The sequence below is a fragment of the Pristiophorus japonicus genome, chromosome 3 (genome assembly GCF_044704955.1).
Source record: "Pristiophorus japonicus isolate sPriJap1 chromosome 3, sPriJap1.hap1, whole genome shotgun sequence".
NCBI lineage: Eukaryota > Metazoa > Chordata > Chondrichthyes > Pristiophoridae > Pristiophorus > Pristiophorus japonicus.
The window spans coordinates 1,811,122-1,822,940 of record NC_091979.1 but is presented as its reverse complement, the minus strand read 5'-3'; the positions used below and the strand labels follow the sequence as shown (position 1 = coordinate 1,822,940).

The 11,819-nt window shown below is 48.3% G+C and overlaps 1 protein-coding gene across 2 annotated transcripts in view; it reads left to right on the top strand.

The window, feature by feature from the left end:
- The first annotated feature begins 2,268 nt into the window (after nucleotides 1-2,268).
- LOC139259629 (C-X-C chemokine receptor type 2-like) overlaps nucleotides 2,269-11,819 on the top strand; it is a 30,676-nt gene continuing 21,125 nt past the window's right edge. The window contains exon 1 of one of the 2 annotated variants that reach the window (XM_070875127.1): nucleotides 2,269-2,358. The gene's annotated coding sequence lies outside the window, so the exon portion shown is untranslated. Of the gene's footprint in view, nucleotides 2,359-2,907; nucleotides 3,182-11,819 lie in introns of those variants that run through there. The other variant, XM_070875128.1, reaches the window with a different exon arrangement.

Below are 11,819 nucleotides of genomic sequence, written 5' to 3'. Positions count from 1 at the left end.
CCATACGTACAGACATGCTGGAGTCACGTGGGCCAGGACCACCAATCACTAGCTGGTATTCTCATTGATAAAAAAGGGAGCTTGGTTTGTACAGACTCCCATTACTAACAATGAGAAAACCCACCCTAAAACAAGAAACGCAGCATAATAAATAAAAACAACACCTCACATATTAAAAATTAATTGAAATTAAATGTAATTAAATGTTTTAGAAAAAATATTTTTTTTTTGGAATGTTTTTTAATGTGTTTTAATAGAGTTAAAAATAAACTTACCTTAATGGACAGGGTTTTTAATATAAAAATGAATGATTGCATTTAATTTTATATGTTTTAAAACTCTTACCAGAGGTAAAGTTTGAAGGACATTCGCTGGGCATGAGTTTGGAAGTTAGCCCAATCTCTGTCGCGTGAATGTCCTTCTCCCAGGGATGTGCAGGGTCAGTCTGGAGAAATCTTGACAGATCGGAAAAGCCGGTTTTCAATGCACGCGCATCTCGCCTTGAAAATTAGCTTTTGCGAGGCTTCGCCGAGTCCATGCACACTTCGTACGGACCCACAGGTCGGAATTTTCGGCCATATGTCTTTTACATCTCGCTGAAATTTGTTTTCAGATTTAATCCTTCATCTCCTACCCACTACTTGGTGCCTATAACATGGGAGAGGTGAAGTCAGAGAATGTTACAGTGGAGAAAGAAAGACTTGGATTTATATAGCGCCTTTCACGACCACCAGACGTCTCAAAGTGCTTTACAGCCAATGTAGTCACTGTTGTAATGTGGGAAACACGGCAGCCAATTTGCGCACAGCAAGCTCCCACACACAGCAACGTGATAATGACCAGATAATCTGTTTTAGTTATGTTGATTGAAGGATAAATATTGCCCAGGATACCTCCCCTGCTCTTTTACAAAATAGCATCATGGGATCTTCTACATCCACCTGAGAGAGCAGACAGGGCCTCGGTTTTAACGTCTCACCTCCGACAGTGCAGCACTCAGCAGGTCAGCCTAGATTTTTGTGCCCAAAGTTCCTGGAGTGGGACTTGAACCCACAACCTTCTGACTCAGAGGTGGGAGTGCTGCCCACTGAGCCACAGCTGACACTGGAGGAAGATGTTTCGAAGTTATGCAAGATAGTTACGGTGCGTTAGAGGAGCGATGGTGCAGGAAAGGGATTTGGAGGTGCGTGAAGCAGATTTTAGAATTGTGCATGTAAATAGTTGAAGTTCGGGAGTCGGATAGACATAGTGCAAGATACTGAGTTAGAGTCACCTTTAACCAGAAGGGTTATGTTCGAGATTAAGATGAGAAATTATAAGGGAAGCCATTTTAAGTGAAAGAATCACTTATATTTGCATCCATTTTATGTTAGTTCTGTAGTTAAAAGCTTGCATTAAAAGACTGCAAATAGAGCTGAGAATAGGGTAAAGGCATGTCTGAACACAGGTCATAAGCTGTGTGCTATATGGCTCAGAGACATGGACCATACACAGCAGACACCTCAAAGCACTGGAGAAATACCACCAACGCTGCCTCCGCAAGATCCTGCAAATCCATTGGGAGGATAGACGCACCAATATCAGTGTTCTTGATCAGGACAACATCCCCTGCATTGAAGCACTGACCACACTCGACCAGTTCCATTGGGCTTGCCCCATTGTCCGCATGCCCGACACGAGACTCCCAAAGCAAGTGCTCTATTCGGAACTCCTACTCGGCAAGCAAGACCCAGGTGGGCAGAGGAAACGTTTCAAGGATACCCTTAAAACCTCCCTGATAAAGTGTAGCATCCCCACCGGCACCTGGGAATCCCTGGCCAAAGACCACCCTAAGTGGAGGAAGAGCATCCGGGAGGGCGCTGAGCACCTCGAGTCTCGTTGCTGACAGCATGTGAAGGAGCGTGCGGCAAATCAGTCCCACCCTCCCTTTCCTTCAACCACTGTCTGCCCCACCTGTGACAGAGACTGTAATTCCTGTATTGGACTGTTCAGTCACCTGAGAACTCATTTGTGGAGTGGAAGCAAGTCTTCCTCGATTTCAAGGGACTGCCTATGATGATGATGCTTTCTGGGTTAGCGTAAGAATTGTTTACATTTAGAGCTCTGTTATCTGTAACTAACACCAGTCTGTTAGTCTTGGGAACGGGAACATGAGATAGAGATACGTGTTTAGAACTCCAGAAACTTCTCGATAATGGGTGGGGAAAAGTTCATCAAGGTCATGTGAAATGTAATTCGTTAGATATGAAGAAACATTAATGTGTGGTGGGGAGATGACGAAGGGAGACATTTGGAGGGGTGAGCTGTAAAGTCTGTATCTTCTGTGGCAAAGCATCTTTTGTGATCTTGGTGTTTGCCGTGAGTATATAACATTTAACTTTTAATAAACTGTTAGTGTTTGACTCTGTGTGCACGAACTCATTTTTGGCATATAGGCAATATAGTATTATGAAAATACATGTAGTTGTGTAAGTGTTGCTTTAAGAGGATGAAGAGTGTGGAAGTGTCCAGCATGGGCAAAGGTGAAAGGGAGAATACGGTGAGAGTGTTACCCTGCCAACAGTGGTCAAGTCGTTGAACTTTCTTCATCCTGCACTTCTAGTAGTGAAAGAGTTGGCAGTCAGTGCCAGGGCCATCACCCTCTATGCAGCACAACTAACATACCTGGTGGGTCGCGGAACTTGGAGTCTTCACTCTCCTCCAGGAGGATTTGAAGGTTTTCATCAGAGAAGCTTTGCATGTTTTGCTGGCTGTAGTGGTTTCAGAATTAGCTGCTTGTTCCCCAGGGCGCTGTTGAAGAGTGCAACAGAAATTTCCTGGAGGCTCAGCTGCTTTTACACAGATTTCACATAAATGCGTGTACTATTAGATGTAAATGAGTATACCCAGGAAACATCAGTGTATCTTCCTCTAAAGGTACCACAGCAGTGTAAATCACATTGAGGAAATTCTGGGCATACCTGATCTCATCTGACAAGAGGCATGAACTTCCGACTAATAAATAACGTCTTTCATTGGAAAAGCAAAATTCTGTCAGGCAGAGTCAGCACGGATTTATGAAGGGGAAGTCATGTTTGACAAATTTGCTGGAATTCTTTGAAGATGAAGGTGGATAAAGGGGAACCAGTGGATGTGGTGTATTTGGACTTCAGAAGGCATTTGACAAGGCACCACATAAAAGGTTACTGCACAAGATAAAAGTTCACTGGGTTGGGGAACTTTATCAGTATGGATAGAGGATTGGTTAAGGATCAGAAAACAGAGAGTCGCGATAAATGGTTCATTCTCGGGTTGGCAACCAGTAACTAGTGGGGTACCGCAGGGATCAGTGCTGGGACCCCAACTATTTACAATCTATATTAACGACTTGGAAGAAGGGACTGAGTGTAACGTAGCCAAGTTTGCTGACGATACAAAGATGGGAGGAAAAGCAATGTGTGAGGAGGACACAAAAAATCTGCAAAAGGACATAGACAGGCTAAGTGAGTGGGCAAAAATTTGGCAGATGGAGTATAATGTTGGAAAGTGTGAGGTCATGCACTTTGGCAGAAAAAAATCAAAGAGCAAGTTATTATTTAAATGGAGAAAGATTGCAAAGTGCCGCAGTACAGTGGGACCTGGGGGTACTGGTGCATGAAACACAAAAGATTAGTATGCAGGTACAGCAAGTGATCAGGAAGGCCAATGGAATCTTGGCCTTTATTGCCAAGGGGCTGGAGGGAAATCTTGCTACAGTTATAAAGCAGCGGGAGCAGGAGATCGAGAGACCCATAAAAAGGGCGCTGAGTTTGGGAGGAGCCACAGCCACGGGAGCAGGAGATCGAGGCCAAAAGTAAAACAATGAAGTAAAAAGAAATCGAAGTGTGATATCATAGCCAAGCGGGTAAGTGATTGGCTGGAGGATTGGTGAGTATTTTATCTTTTTCTTTTTCTTTTCTTATCTGTAGGAAACCTTCAGCACAAATTAAGTTAATTTAATGGCAGGAGAGCCCAGACCCATGTCATGCTCCTCCTGTGTTATGTGGGAAATCAGGGACACTTGAAGTGTAGCTGACTTCTATGCGTGCGGGAAGTGTATTCAGATGCAGCTCCTGACAGACTGCATTGCGGCACTGGAGCTGCGCATGGATTTACTCTGGAGCATCCGCGATGTCGTGAATATCACATGGGACATTGGAACCGGTTCTGGGGGAGGTGGGACCAGTACAAACCGGACGGTCTGAACCTGGGCAGGACCGGAACCAATGTCTTAGGGGGAGTATTTGCTAGTCCTGTTGGGGTGGGGTTAAACTAATATGGCAGGGGGATAGGAACCTATGCAGGGAGACAGAGGGAAGTAGAATGGGGGCAGAAGCAAAAGATAGAAAGAAGAAAAATAAAAGTGGAGGGCAGAGAAACCTAAGGTAAAAAGTAAAAAGGGCCACATTACAGCAAAATTCTAAAGGGGCAAAATATGTTAAAAAGACAAGCCTGAAGGCTCTGTGCCTCAATGCGAGGAGTATTCGGAATAAGGTGGACAAATTAACTGCGCAGATAGCTATTAACGGGTATGATGTAATTGGCATCACTGAGACATGGCTCCAGGGTGACCAAGGCTGGGAACTCAACATCCAGGGGTATTCAACATTTAGGAAGGATAGACAGAAAGGAAAAGGAGGCGGGGTGGCGTTGCTGGTTAAAGAGGAAATTAATGCAATAGTAAGAAAGGACATTAGCCTGGATGATGTGGAATCTGTATGGGTGGAGCTACGGAATACCAAAGGGGCAGAAAACACTAGTGGGAGTTGTGTACAGACCACCAAACAGTAGTAGTGAGGTTGGGGATAGCATCAAACAAGAAATTAGGGTTGTGTGCAATAAAGGTACAGTCGTTATCATGGGCGGCGTTACTCTACATATAGATTGGGCTAACCAAACTGGTAGTAATACGGTGGAGGAGGATTTCCTGGAGTGTATTAGGGATGGTTTTTTAGACCAATATGTCGAGGAACCAATTAGAGAGCTGGCCATCCTAGACTGGGTGATGTGTAATGAGAAAGGGCTAATTAGCAATCTTGTTGTGCGAGGCCCCTTGGGGAAGAGTGACCATAATACGGTAGAATTCTTTGTTAAGATGGAGAGCGACACAGTTAATTCAGAGACTCGGGTCTTAAACTTAAGGAAAGGTAACTTCGATGGTATGAGACGTGAATTGGCTAGAATAGACTGGCGAGTGATACTTAAAGACTTGACGGTGGATAGGCAATGGCAAACATTTAAAGATCACATGGATGAACTTCAACAATTGTACATCCCTGTCTGGAGTAAATATAAAACGGGGAAGGTGACTCAACTGTGGCTAACAAGGGAAATTAAGGATAGTAATAAATCCAAGGAAGAGGGATATAAATTGGCCAGAAAAAGCAGCAAACCTGAGGACTGGGAGAATTTTATAATACGGCAGAAGAGGGCAAAGGGTTTAATTAGGAGGGGGAAAAGAGAGTATGAGAGGAAGCTTGCTGGGAACATAAAAACTGACTGCAAAAGCTTCTGTAGATATGTGAAGGGAAAAAGATTAGTGAAAACAAATGTAGGTCCCTTGCAGTCAGATTCAGGTGAATTTATAATGGGGAACAAAGAAATGGCAGACCAGTTAAACAAATACTTTGGTTTTGTCTTCACGAAGGAAGACACAAATAACCTTCCGGAAATACTAGGGGACTGAGGGTCTAGTGAGAAGGAGGAACTGAAGGAAATCCTTATTAGGTGGGAAATTGTGTTAGGGAAATTGAAGGGATTGAAGGCCGATAAATCCCCGGGGCCTGATGGTCTGCATCCCAGCGTACTTAAAGAAGTAGCCCTAGAAATAGTGGATGCATTGGTGATCATTTTCCAACAGTCTATCGACTCTGGATCAGTATAATGTGGATAAATGTGAGGTTATCCACTTTGGGGGCTAAAACGCGAAGACAGAATATTATCTGAATGGTGGCAGATTAGGAAAAGGGGAGGTGCAACGAGACCTGGGTGTCATGGTACATCAGTCATTGAAGGTTGGCATGCAGGTACAGTAGGCAGTTAAGAAAGCAAATGGTATGTTGGCCTTCATAGCGAGGGGATTTGAGTATAGGGGCAGGGAGGTCTTACTGCAGTTGTACAGGGCCTTAGTGAGGCCTCACCTGGAATATTGTGTTCAGTTTTAGTCTCCTAATCTGAGGAAGGACATTCTTGCTATTGACGGAGTGCAGCGAAGGTTCACCAGACTGATTCCCGGGATGGCGGGACTGACATATGAAGAAAGACTGGATCGTCTAGGATTATATTCAATGGAATTTAGAAGAATGAGAGGGGCTCTCATGGAAACATATAAAATTCTGACGGCATTGGACAGGTTAGATGCAGAAAGAATGTTCCCGCTGTTGGGGAAGTCCAGAAACAGAGGTCACAGTCTAAAGCCTGTTCGTTAGATATATTCAAAAGAGAGTTGGATATGGCCCTTACGGCTAAAGGGATCAAGGGGTATGGAGAGAAAGCAGGAAAGGGGTACTGAGGTGAATGATCAGCCATGATCTTATTGAATGATGGTGCAGGCTCAATGGGCCGAATAGCTTACTCCTGCACCTATTTTCTATGTTTCTATGTTTGGATGGCAGACAGGAAGCAAAGATTAGGAATAAACAGATCCTTTTCAGAATGTTTCTATGAGATCCCCTCTCATCCTTTTAAACTCCAATGTATAAAGGCCCAGTTGATCCAGTCTCTCCTCATATGTCAGTCCTGCCATCCCTGGAATCAGTCTGGTGAACCTTCGCTGCACTCCCTCAATAGCAAGAACGTCCTTCCTCAGATTAGGAGACCAAAACTGTACACAATATTCCAGGTGAGGCCTCACCAAGGCCCTGTACAACTGTAGCAACACCTCCCTGCCCCTGTATTCAAATCCCCTTGCTATGAAGGCCAACATGCCATTTGCTTTCTTCACCGCCTGCTGTACCTGCGTGCCAACCTTCAATGACTGATGTACCATGACACCCAGGTCTCGTTGCACCTCCCCTTTTCCTAATCTGTCACCATTCAGATAATATTCTGCCTTCGCGTTTTAGCCCCCAAAGTGGATAACCTCACATTTATCCACATTGTACTGCATCTGCCATGTATTTGCTCACTCACCTAAACTGTCCAAGTCACCCTGCAGCCTCTTAGCGTCCCCCTCACAGCTCACACCGCCACCCAGTTGAGATGAGGAGAAACTTCTTCACTCAGAGAATTGTGAACCTGTGGAATTCACTACCACAGAGAGTTGTTGATGCCAGTTCGTTAGATATATTGAAGAGGGAGTGCATTATGGCCCTTACGGCCAAAGGGATCAAGGGGTATGTAGAGAAAGCAGGAAAGGGGTACTGAGGTGAATGATCAGCCATGATCTTATTGAATGGTGGTGCAAGCTCGAAGGGCCGAATGGCCTACTCCTCCTATTTTTTATGTTTCTATGTTTCTACAGGGTATTGGTGAGGCCACACCTGGAGTAGTGCGTGCAGTTTTGGTCTGCGTATTTATGAAAGGATATACTTGCTTTGGAGGCAGTTCAGAGAAGCTTCACGAGGTTTATTCCGGAGATGAGGGGGTTGACTTATGAGGAAAGGTTGGGTCTGTACTCATTGGATTTCAGAAGAATGCCAGATGATCTTATTGAAACGTATAAGATTAAGGGCCCAAGTTTCCACACACGCCTAGAACGGCGCAGTCCCGACCTGGACGCCCGTTTTTCGCGCCACAAAATGCGCCTAAAAAAAACCTCGGTATTCTCCAGCTCCCTGCAGGTCCTCTGGCCCTCGGCGCAGCGCAGCAGGAGCTGTAGGGGGCGGAGCCAGGTCCCGGCGCTGAAAACAGTGTCGGGACCTCTGCACATGGGCGCTACAGTGGGCACGCAAGTGCAGTAGCTCCAGGCGCCGAACTGTGTGGGAGGGGCCCGAAGCACGCAGCCCCTAGCCCTGGCCCAATGGCCTCACTGGGGCTGTGTGAATAAGGCTCCTCCCACGGCCAGCTCCTGCTCCCCCTCCCCCCCCCCCCCCCCGACCCGACTCGACACTCGCTCCCCCCCCCTCCCCCCGCCGACCAGACCCGACCCGACTCGACTCAACTCCCGCTCCCGGATTGGACCCGACCTGACCTCCCCCTCTCTCTCTCTCTCTCTCCCCCCCTCCCCCTCTCTCTCTCCCTCTCTCCCCCCCTCCCCCTCTCTCTCTCCCTCTCTCCCCCCTCCCTCTCTCTCTCTCCCCCCTCCCTCCCTCTCTCTCTCCCCCTCCCTCTCTCTCTCCCCCCCTCCCTCTCTCTCTCTCCCTCCCTCCCTCTCTCTCTCTCTCCCCCTCCCTCTCTCTCTCCCCCCCTCCCTCTCTCTCTCTCCCTCCCTCCCTCTCTCTCTCCCCCCTCCCTCTCTCTCTCTCCCCCCTCCCTCTCTCTCTCCCCCCCTCCCTCTCTCTCTCTCCCCCCTCCCTCTCTCTCTCTCCCTCCCTCCCTCTCTCTCTCCCCCCTCCCTCTCTCTCTCTCCCCCCCTCCCTCTCTCTCTCTCCCTCCCTCCCTCTCTCTCTCCCCCCTCCCTCTCTCTCTCTCCCCCCCTCCCTCTCTCTCTCTCCCCCCCTCCCTCTCTCTCTCTCCCCCCCTCCCTCTCTCTCTCTCCCCCCCTCCCTCTCTCTCTCTCCCCCCCTCCCTCTCTCTCTCTCTCCCCCCTCCCTCTCTCTCTCTCCCCCCCTCCCTCTCTCTCTCTCCCCCCCTCCCTCTCTCTCTCTCCCCCCTCCCTCTCTCTCTCTCCCCCCGCTATCTCTCTCTCTCTCCCCCCGCTATCTCTCTCTCTCTCCCCCCGCTATCTCTCTCTCTCTCCCCCCGCTATCTCTCCCCCCCCCCCCGACCCGATCCAACCCAACCCAACGCCACCTACCTGTAAATCTGGTGCTGGGGACGGGCCCTGCCCGAAGTCTCGGGCCTACCTGTTCAGCCTTCGGTCCCGAAAGGCCTGCCTGAAGCACTTTCACACAGGTAGGAAGATGGTTTATTTAATCTTTTCTTTGCTTATAAATGTTTATTCAGGTTGGATTTATTTGTATAAGTATAAATAAGGATTTATTATAGAATTTAATGACTTCCCTCCCCCCCCCCCTCGTTCTGGACGCCTAATTTGTAACCTGCGCCTGATTTTTTAATGTGTAGAACAGGTTTTTTCAGTTCTACAAAAATCTTCACTTGCTCCATTCTACTTTAGTTTGGAGTACGTTTTCACTGTGGAAACTTTCAAATCAGGCGTCAGTGGCCGGACACGCCCCCTTTTGAAGAAAAAATTCTGTTCCAAAGTGAAACTGTTCTAACTGACTAGAACTGCAGAAAAAAAAATGTGGAGAATTGCGATTTCTAAGATAGTCCGTTCTCCACCAGTTGCTCCTAAAAATCAGGCGCAAATCATGTGGAAACTTGGGCCCATATATGAGGGGGCTTGACAAGGTGGATGCAGAGAGGATGTTTCCACTGATGGGGGAGACTAGAACTAGGGGGCATTATCTTAGAATAAGGAGCCGTCCATTTAAAACTGAGCTGAAGAGAAATTTCTTCTTTCAGAGGGTTGTAAATCTGTGGAATTCACTGCCTCAGAGAGCCGTGGAAGCTGGGACATTGAATGGACATAGACAGTTTCTCAACCGATAAGGGAATAAGGGGTTATGGGGAGCGGGCAGGGAAGTGGAGCTGAGTCTATGATCAGATCAGCCATGATCTTACTGAATGGCGGAGCAGGCTCGAGGGGCCTTATGGCCTACTCCTGCTCCTATTTCTTATGTTCTTATTGACTGATGACCGATTCACTTGCACCCCATCCCCCGAAATACTCCAGTTACTATCTGTCTGATTATATTTCCTCTTTATGGCTGCTGACATCAATACCCTGATGAGTTCCACGATCCTCCCGGTTATTCCCTGGCGTTGAAAGAAATAAAGACTTGCATTTATATGGTATCTTTCACAACCTCCATGATGTCCCAAAGTGGTTTACAGCCAATGAAGTACTTTTGAAGTGTAGTCACTGTTGTAATGTGGTAGCTAATTGCACTCAGCAAGCTCCCACCAACTTTTCTCCTTCTTAGGCAGTCCCTCGGAGTCGAGGATGACTTGCTTCCACATTAAAAATGAGTTCTCAGGTGACTGAGGAGCCCAATGTGGGACCTACAGTCTCTGTCACAGGTGGGACAGACAGTGGTTGAGGGAAAGGGTGGGTTGGACTGGTTTGCCGCACGCTCCTTCCGCTGCCTGCGCTTGGTTTCTGCATGCTCTCGGCGACGAGACTCGAGGTGCTCAGCGCCCTCCCAGATGCACTTCCTCCACTTAGAGCGGTCTTTGGCCAGGAACTCCCAGGTATCGGTGGGGATGTTGCATTTTATCAGGGAGGCTTTGAGGTTGTCCTTGTAACGTTTCCTCTGCCCACCTTTGGCTCGTTTGCCATGAAGGAGTTCTGAGTAGAGCGCTTGCTTTGGGAGTCTCATGTGGGGCATGTGGACAATGTGGCCTGCCCAGCGGAGCTAGCCAAGTGTGGTCAGTGCTTCGATGTTGGCCTGGTCGAGGACGCTAATGTTGGTGCATCTGTCCTCCCAGGGGATTTGCAGGATCTTGCAGAGACATCGTTGGTGGTATTTCTCCAGTGACTTGAGGTGTCTACTGAACATGGTCCATGTCTCTGAGCCATACAGGAGGGCGGGTATTACTACAGCCCTGTAGACCATGAGCTTGGTGGCAGTGTCGAGGGCCTGATCTTCAAACACTCTTTTCCTCAGGCGGCCGAAGGCTGCACTGGCGCACTGGAGGCGGTGTTGAATCTCGTCGTCAATGTCTGCTCTTGTTGATAAGAGGCTCCTGAGGTATGGGAAGTGGTCCACGTTGTCCAGGGCTGCGCAGTGGATCTTGATGACTGGGGTTGGGGGACAGGCTGGTGGAGGACCTTTGTCTTACGGATGTTTAGGGTAAGGTCCATACTTTCATAAACCTCAGTAAAGATGGTGACTATGTCCTGGAGTTCAGCCTCTGTATGTGCATAGACTCGGGCATCGTCCGTGTACTGTAGCTCGACGACAGAGGTTGGGGTGGTATTGGACCTGGCCTGGAGTCGACGAAGGTTGAACAGGTTCCCACTGGTTCTGTAGTTTAGTTCCACTCCAGCGGGGAGCTTGTTGACTGTGAGGTGGAGCATTGCAGCGAGGAAGATCGTGAAGAGGGTTGGGGCGATGATGCAGCCCATTCTTGACCCCGGTCCGGACGTGGATTGGGTCTGGGATGGATCCGTTGGGAAGGATCACGGCCTGCATGTCATCATGGAGCAGGCGGAGAATGGTGACAAAATTTTGGGGGCAGCTGAAACGGAGGAGGACGCTCCATAGACCCTCACGATTGACAGTGTCAAAGGCCTTTGTGAGGTGAAAGAAGGCCATGTACAAGCGTTGGTGCTGCTCCCTGTGTTTTTCTTGCGGCTGTCGCGCCGTAAAAATCATGTCCGTTGTACCCCGCAGAGGACGGAATCCACACTGTGACTCCGGGAGGAGCTCCTCAGGCACAGGGGGAAGGCGGTTGAGGAGGATTCTAGCGACGACTTTCCCAGTGGTTGATAGCAGGGAGATTCCTCTGTAGCCGGACTTGTCGCCTTTTTTAAAGATGGTCACCATCACTGCATCTCTGAGATCTCCCGGCATGCTCTCCTCCCTCCAGATGAGAGAGATGAGGTCATGCATTCGTACCAATAGCGCCTCTCCGCCATACCTTAGCGCCTCAGCGGGGATTCTATCCGCTCCCGTAGTCTTGTTGTTCTTAAG